The 7,204-nt window shown below is 49.2% G+C and overlaps 1 pseudogene; it reads left to right on the top strand.

The window, feature by feature from the left end:
• The first annotated feature begins 295 nt into the window (after positions 1-295).
• LOC147729435 (pyruvate dehydrogenase (acetyl-transferring) kinase isozyme 2, mitochondrial pseudogene) lies at positions 296-3,569 on the top strand (annotated as a pseudogene).
• Positions 3,570-7,204: the final 3,635 nt, after the last annotated feature.

Below are 7,204 nucleotides of genomic sequence, written 5' to 3'. Positions count from 1 at the left end.
CAGCTCCGCTCTGCCAGCCTCGCCCTCGCCGCCGTCCCCCACATCCAACGAACAACCTCAGGCAGCAGATCCTTCTCCTACCTCGCCGCCAAGGCCTGGAACACCCTTCCTACTAACCTTTGGCAGACCGAAGACCTACTCGCCTTCAGAAGACTCCTCAAGACCTGGCTCTTCGAACAGTAGCGAAGCTTCCACCCCTCCCCAACCCCCTCAGCGCCTTGAGACCCTCACGGGTAAATAGCGCACCCTACAAATAGATTGATTGATTGATTGATTGATTGATTGATTGATTGAAATGGCCAAGATGCTGTGTGATAAATACTATATGGCTTTGCCTAATCTGGAAATCCAGGAAGTCAATGCTAAAGATCCAAAACACCCCATTCACATCATATATGCCCCATCTCATCTTTATCACACGCTCTTTGAGCTCTTCAAGAATGCCATGCGAGCAACAGTGGAACACCACAGCTCCAGTCCCTAACTTTTATTTATTTATTTATTTATTTATTTAAAATTTATTGAAAACATTTATAGAGCGCGACTGTCACCTGGCAGGTATCCTGGCGCTGGTAGCTTACTCCTGAGTTAGAAGCAACGGGAGTTAGTTAAGGGGGGGCGGGGGTGGAGGGCTGGGGGAAGAGCCATGTTTTTATTCGTTTCCTGAAGGGTAGGAGCTGAGGAATTTGGCGAATGTCGGCAGGCAGACTGTTCCAGAGCTTGGCAGCAGCTACTATGAAAGATCTTCCCCCGATCCTAGCCTTCTTAAATCTAGGCACTTTCACAAGGCAGGCGGTCGCGGATTGTAGCGTTCTGGTAGGGATGTACCAAGAGAACAGATGTTGAAGAGGTCTTGGTCCTAAACCGTGTAGTGCCTTGAAGACCAAGCAAAGGGCCTTGAAGGCTATTCGTTGCTTCAAAGGAAGCCAGTGCAGCTCGGCCAAGGCAGCAGTGGCCGAGGATCTCCTGGTCCATCCTAGGGCCAGTTTGGCTGCTGCCGACTGGACTCGTTGGAGTCTGTCCAACAGTGTCGAAGGAGATTCAAGCAGGAGGGCATTACAATAGTCAAGGCGACTCAAAATAGTGCACCTGACTATCAATGCTCGGGCTGGAGGTGGTAATATTGGAAGAATTTTTCGCAGAGAGCGCATAAGGGCTGAGCAGGTGGCGACAGTTCTTGTAACCTGCGTTTCCATGCTAAGTTTGTTGTTTAGCATGACGCCCAAATTGCGAACGCTGGCGACTGGTAGCGGATTGTTTCGGTTTTCCGGGGGCCAGAACTCTGCAGGCAGAAGGCGAGGTATACGGCTCGCAGGACAGAACAGAACCTCAGTTTTCGAGGAGTTGAATTGGAGGGAGTTTCGGTGTAACCAGCCTGCGGTGTCTCTTAGGCAGTTGTGGAAGGCTTCCAGAGGGATGGAATCTTCGCCCTCCCAAGAGAGAAGGAGCTGGGTATCGTCCGCATAATTTACTGTAGTCATCTTGTGGGATTTGAATAAAGTGACCAGTGGCTTTAAGTACACATTGAAAAGGATCGGACTGATAGAGGAGCCCTGGGGAACACCGTGAGGGACCGGGCAGAAGGCAGATTGGAATGGAGGGAGGGATACGGCCTGTTTTCTATCTCTAAGATAGGAGTGAAACCAGAGCAGGGCCGTGCCATCAACCCCAGCCTCTCTCCGCCTCTCAAGCAGGGTCACGTGGTTGACAGTATCGAATGCGGCAGACAGGTCTAATAAGATCAGTGCCACGGCTTGGCCCCTGTCTGCACGCACTCGAAGTTCTTCCATGGCAGTAAGCACTGCTGTTTCTGTGCCATGGGCTGGACGAAAACCGAATTGGAAATCGTCCAGAACGTGATGCTGCTCGAGGTGGTTTGAGAGGCAGGTGCTGACCCAACGTTCTATCACTTTCGCCGGAAAGGGCAGAAGTGATATGGGGCGAAAATTGGAAAGGCATTCTGGATTCAGAGTTGGTTTCTTCAGTAGCGGGGTGATGAGCGCTTGCTTCCAGGGGTTGGGAACGAGGCCACAACCGAGAGATTGATTGCATATCCTCCGGAGGGTGTGGAATAGCTCATTCCCGCATGCTTTCCAGGTTTTCGGGGGCAGAGGGTCAAGGGGGGATCCCGAGGTAATGCCCAGTGCCAGTTTCTCAAATTCAGCTTCAGGGATCTGGGGAAAGGCTAGGAGACTTTCCCCAGGAGGGCATGCTGAACTTGGAGGATCAAGGTTAGCGGAACCAGCTCCGGGGGGGGTTGAAGTGTAATGTGATGGGGTAGTTGCCAGGTTGTTGATGATGGTCTCGATTTTGTCCGTGAAAAACTGTGCGAGATTGTCACAGAGGGTCTGAGATGGGGGAATAGATTTCTTGGCGCAGTCCGGATGTATAATATTATCCAGAATTTGGAATATACTTTTTGGACTGTTGGCTGCATTAAGTATAGTGGAGCAGTAGTAAGTCGATTTGCTCTCTGCAATGGCGGATTTGTAGTCACGGAGCGTATTTTTCCAAAGGGTTTTATTATTGTCGCAGTATCCGTATCTCCACTTTCTCTCGGCCTGTTTACAGGCTAATTTAAGCATTTTCAGGGAGTCATTGTACCAGGGAGCCGGTGCTCTACCTTTGGGTTTGCAGTGTTTTAGTGGGGCAACAGAGTCAGTGATGGAAGTGATTCTCGAGCTGAAGGCCCGGTAGTTGTTTTCAACCGAGTTGGTAGGAGAGAAGCTCTCCTCCACATCAAAGACTTTGGTGGTGGCGCTGAGTTTTTCTAGGGCTTTCCAGTTTTGGTACGAAAATTCAGGTAGAGCGCTATTATCGGACTTTCTTATTGTGGTGTTGGTAATGTAGAGTTTAATGAGTGAGTGGTCCGTCCAGCTCATAGGCAGAATGTCGCCTACTTGTATTAGACCAGGGCTTGAGAAAATGAGGTCGAGTCAATTGCCTGCAGAGTGGGTGGGATCCTTGATCAGTTGGTGAAGCCCCACGCTGTCACAGGACAGCAAGAGGTTGTCTAGACCTGTATCTAGGCTGCCATTTGGCCAGAGATTAAAGTCTCCTAGAATAACTAGTTTGTTGTGGGAGGTTGCCATGTTTGTAATGATAGTAAGAAGAGCTTGCTGTTGCGGGATGGAGAAAGCCCCTGGAGGTCGGTAACAGATGATCACCGTGAAGGTGACTTTCACCCATCAAGGTGATGGTGGCTCTGGGCGACGAAGATGTTGCTATTAAGATGAGTGACAGAGGAGGTGGTGTCCCACTCCGAAAGATTGAAAGGCTCTTCAGCTATATGTCTTCTACTGCACCCATGCCACAGCTAGGTGCCGGTGGAACACCTCTGGCTGGTTTTGGACAGGGTCTTCCTATTCCTAGACTCTATGCCAAATACTTCAAGGGTGACCTGCAGCTTTGCTTCATGGAGGGCTTTGGAACTGTCGATGGACTCAGTGAAACACCTTCCTATCTACAACAAATCTGCCTGGAAGCACTATCAGTCAACTCAAGAAACAGATGACTGGTGCATCCCCAGCACGGAACCTAAAAATCTCTCCACACAACGGCTCAGCTAGCTGGCAGCATTTTTCACACCAGCCTGCAACTATCTCAAGGACTAGCTTCTACGCCCTCAAAAGAACTAATTCCACACCTGCTGCAATATAGAGGGTGATGTATGCAAGTGGCATGGGGAACCTGACAGTGTGAGGTTTTGTGTAGTGTTTATCCGTTTCTGTGTCCAAATCCTTCACTGTGGGATCAGTGTGTCCGATTATCTCACATCACAAGTGCTGTGGCACTTTAAAGAACATGTATCAAACCTTCATTTGAACAATTTCCAGCACTTTGAACACTCCAAGTATTTTGACCTACCTTTTGCAGCTGTTATCACTAAACTGAACAGAAATCTGATGGAAAGTCCTTAAAGGGGCATTTGAGAATGTGACGTTTTGAGATTGGAGAGAAATTGAGAGAACAGACGTGCAAGAAGTGGGATTTCATCTCTCCAGACAAAGAATCTGATTTTAATTTTGCTGAGAAAAAAATCTTTCTTCATTTAAATAAAAAATGCTTCAGCTCTGAAATGATGAGACTGTAAGAACTTTAACCTCTTCTTTTTAACTTTATATGTTTGTTTTGTACATTTTAACCCAAACAGAATGCCCTGCCCTAGACGGAGTCCACCACATGCTGGAAGAGCCTAAACTGGCCCATTGTCATTCTGTATGTGGCAACCAGCCGCAGACAGAATGATAATGGGCGGGTGGGGCTGCTCTTATGCTTCTAAGATAAGAGTGAGGCACCCCAGCAGGGAGCAGAGGCCTCTCACAGGGGAACAACTATGTTCCCCTGCAAGTCCCAAAATTACGGACAAAAGGTGTCCGTTAAAAGGATCCTCACAGACAACGGACGTGAGGTCCAAATTGTCATGCCTTCCCCTCAATCATTACAGGAGCCGGAGAGTATGGTTCCATACTTCTTTATTCATTCATGCTCTGTTCCTAACTGCCCCTCGATCTCCTGTCCCTCCCATTCCTGTTCCTGGTTCCCGGCTCCGCCCCACGACTACTAGACTGCATCACGACGTGACATCTCCCCCCTTTTTAACAAACAAAATTGATTCCCGAAAGTTCTATGATATCTTGATCAGCTGCACGGGGCGGCGACCCGCCTGTTTGAGTCATGAGACGCATCTCCATCACAAGCTCAAACTCGGTCTGTTTCTCAGGTGTCAGCAGGGTGCAGTCTGTTGGAGACACTTCATTGTGTCTTTCCGGCTGCCTTGACAGGAGCGTCGCTTCTTGTGATGCGGCTGTCGATGGCTCCGCTAGATGTCGGCTGTTCGTATTCTTTTGTAGTTCTTGTTTGAGCGGCAATTGATCGCTTGCACGTGTGTCCGTTGTTTTAGTTTTCTTCCGAGCGCCTGCATGCACTTCTATTTCTCGTTGTCTTGTTCGGTCAAGGACAACACTGTCCTCCTGTCCTTGAACAGGCATCTCAGACAACACAGATACACTTTTTCCTTCTGGCTGATGATGATGACCTCTCTTCCCCAACGTGTTGGTCCCTCTGGGTATGGTGACTGGGTGGTCCTTTTCCGCCCAGCGGGTACAGTCACCTGCATCTGTGCTTCTTCTGTGTCCTTTTTGCGTAAGCCTTGCTGACCCCTTCAATGGTGACGGTGTGTTCTTCACGTCATGGTGTTCCTGGGGCTGACATGGCATGTTGTCTTGTGGGGAGTTCAGACATTGCAGGTTGTTGGCCTGAGGTGTTTTGCTTTGGACAGGGAAGGCGGCCTTTGCTTCCACTGTATTTTCAAATGGTGGACACCGTGACCGTTGTCGGTACCAGGGCTCTGTTGATTTAAGTGATCGTCCGGACATGCTTTCTGAGTCGGTCGACGACGCACTCCTGGAGTCGACGCTATCGAGGAGACGCTCCTCTGGGTGCGTCTTTTGAAGTGTCTTTTGAGGTATTGCTATGAATGGGCTGTTTGCTAGCCACGTATGTGCTTCCTTGGTTTGGTCTTGAGATGTTTGACTCTTCTCTGTTTTCTCCTGATCACGGATTGCTTGAGCGTATGCGTCTTGAGTTGTTCGAGGGTTGTTTGCTGGCCACGTGTTTACTTCCTTGGTTTGGTCTTGGAGTATTTGACTCTTCTCTGTTTTCTCCAGATCACAAATGGCTTGAGCATATGTATCTTGAGTTGTTCTAGTGTACGTGTGTATCGGTTTCTGGGGATGACGTGGCTTGTCCCCTCGCCGGTGTTTGGTCCTTTCTTCATAATTGTTGAGTCGACTGTCGTCGGTCTCCTCTGTGCAGTCTGTGTCTCTGCTTGATGGTTCTCCGGAGTAGACTGTGTGGTCTGTGTCTCTGCTTGATGGTTCTCCGGAGTAGTATGTTGGTTTCCGAATATGACGTGACTTGTCCCCTCGCCGGTGTTTGTAATTTTCGTTAAGACCATTGAGTAGACTGTCTTCGGCCTCCTCTGTGTGGTCTGTGTCACTGCTTGATATGTCTCCAGAGTAGTGTGTTGAGTGGCTTCTCGGCGTTATGTCAAACCGGTTGTCACGATTCCTGGTTGTCCCAGTCTTTCGTACACCCTTATCCATTGTCCTTTGTGTTGGTGACTCAGGGAGTTCCCTGTCACTTCGTCTTTCATGATGTCTTACTTCTAGTCCGCTTTCGCCCTCCCTCTCTCGGGTTTTGTTTGACTCCTGTTCTCTGTCACTTCGTCTTTCATGATGTCTTACTTCTAGTCCGCTTTCGCCCTCCCTCTCTCGGGTTTTGTTTGACTCCTGGGCTTTCCTCGTGGACATGGGGAATGTCTCTTTTCTTCTCTTTTTTATTCCTGCTTCCTTGTCACTTTGTCTCTCATGGTATCTTGCTTCTAGTCCGCTTTCGCCCTCCCTCTCTCGGGTTTTGTTTGACTCCTGAGCTTTCCTCGCGGACATGGGGAATGTCTCCTTTCTTCTCTTTTTGTTTCCTGCTTCTTGATGGAATTCTTTGGACGCTTCCCTCGCTGTGACCCGCTCTCCAATTTCGGCTCTCCTGATGATCTCTTTTAGCGAGAACCGCCCTTGAATGATCTTGCGCTTGGTGTCGGGTTTTGAACAGCCTTCAATCACCCGCAGTCAGATTGCATCTTCATTTGTGAAGGTGTCGAAGTGGCAACATGTCACTAGACGTTGCAGTCGGGTAATAAAGCTTGGTAAGGGTTCTAATGGTTCCTGCCGGGCTGCGTTGAAAGCAATGCGTGCATGATCCACGTCTTCCTTCGCGTAAAAGTGAGCGAGCAGCGTCTCTCTGAGTCCCCTATATGTCTCTGTGTCTTTTGCTAGAAATGTTTTGATTAAACGTCGGCCTTCGTGACCCACCAGCTGAAGCAGTAGTAGTCGAAGTCTGCTATCCCTTCCATCTCACCGATCGTTGTGAGGAAGTCGTCCACCGACTCCAGCCACTTGGACCATTCAGGACCTAAACGGTGAGCGCTGGTCTGTGTCACTGGAGGAGGTACTCCAATGCAGGGATTGGGTTTATGCGTGTCTTTCCTCATAGGCATGATGGTGTAGTACACAGGCTTCAGGTAGACGGACTTGATTTCTTGAGATCAGCTTGGTCGCCACTTGGTCGTTCGCATTTGCTCACGATGGTGTAGTATGCAAGCTTCAGGTAGGCGGACTTAATTTCTTGAGATCAGCTTGGTCAC

This window comes from Lissotriton vulgaris, chromosome 2_2 (assembly GCF_964263255.1).
Source record: "Lissotriton vulgaris chromosome 2_2, aLisVul1.2, whole genome shotgun sequence".
NCBI classification, from domain to species: Eukaryota; Metazoa; Chordata; class Amphibia; order Caudata; family Salamandridae; genus Lissotriton; species Lissotriton vulgaris.
This window is presented reverse-complemented; position numbering and strand designations above follow the sequence as displayed.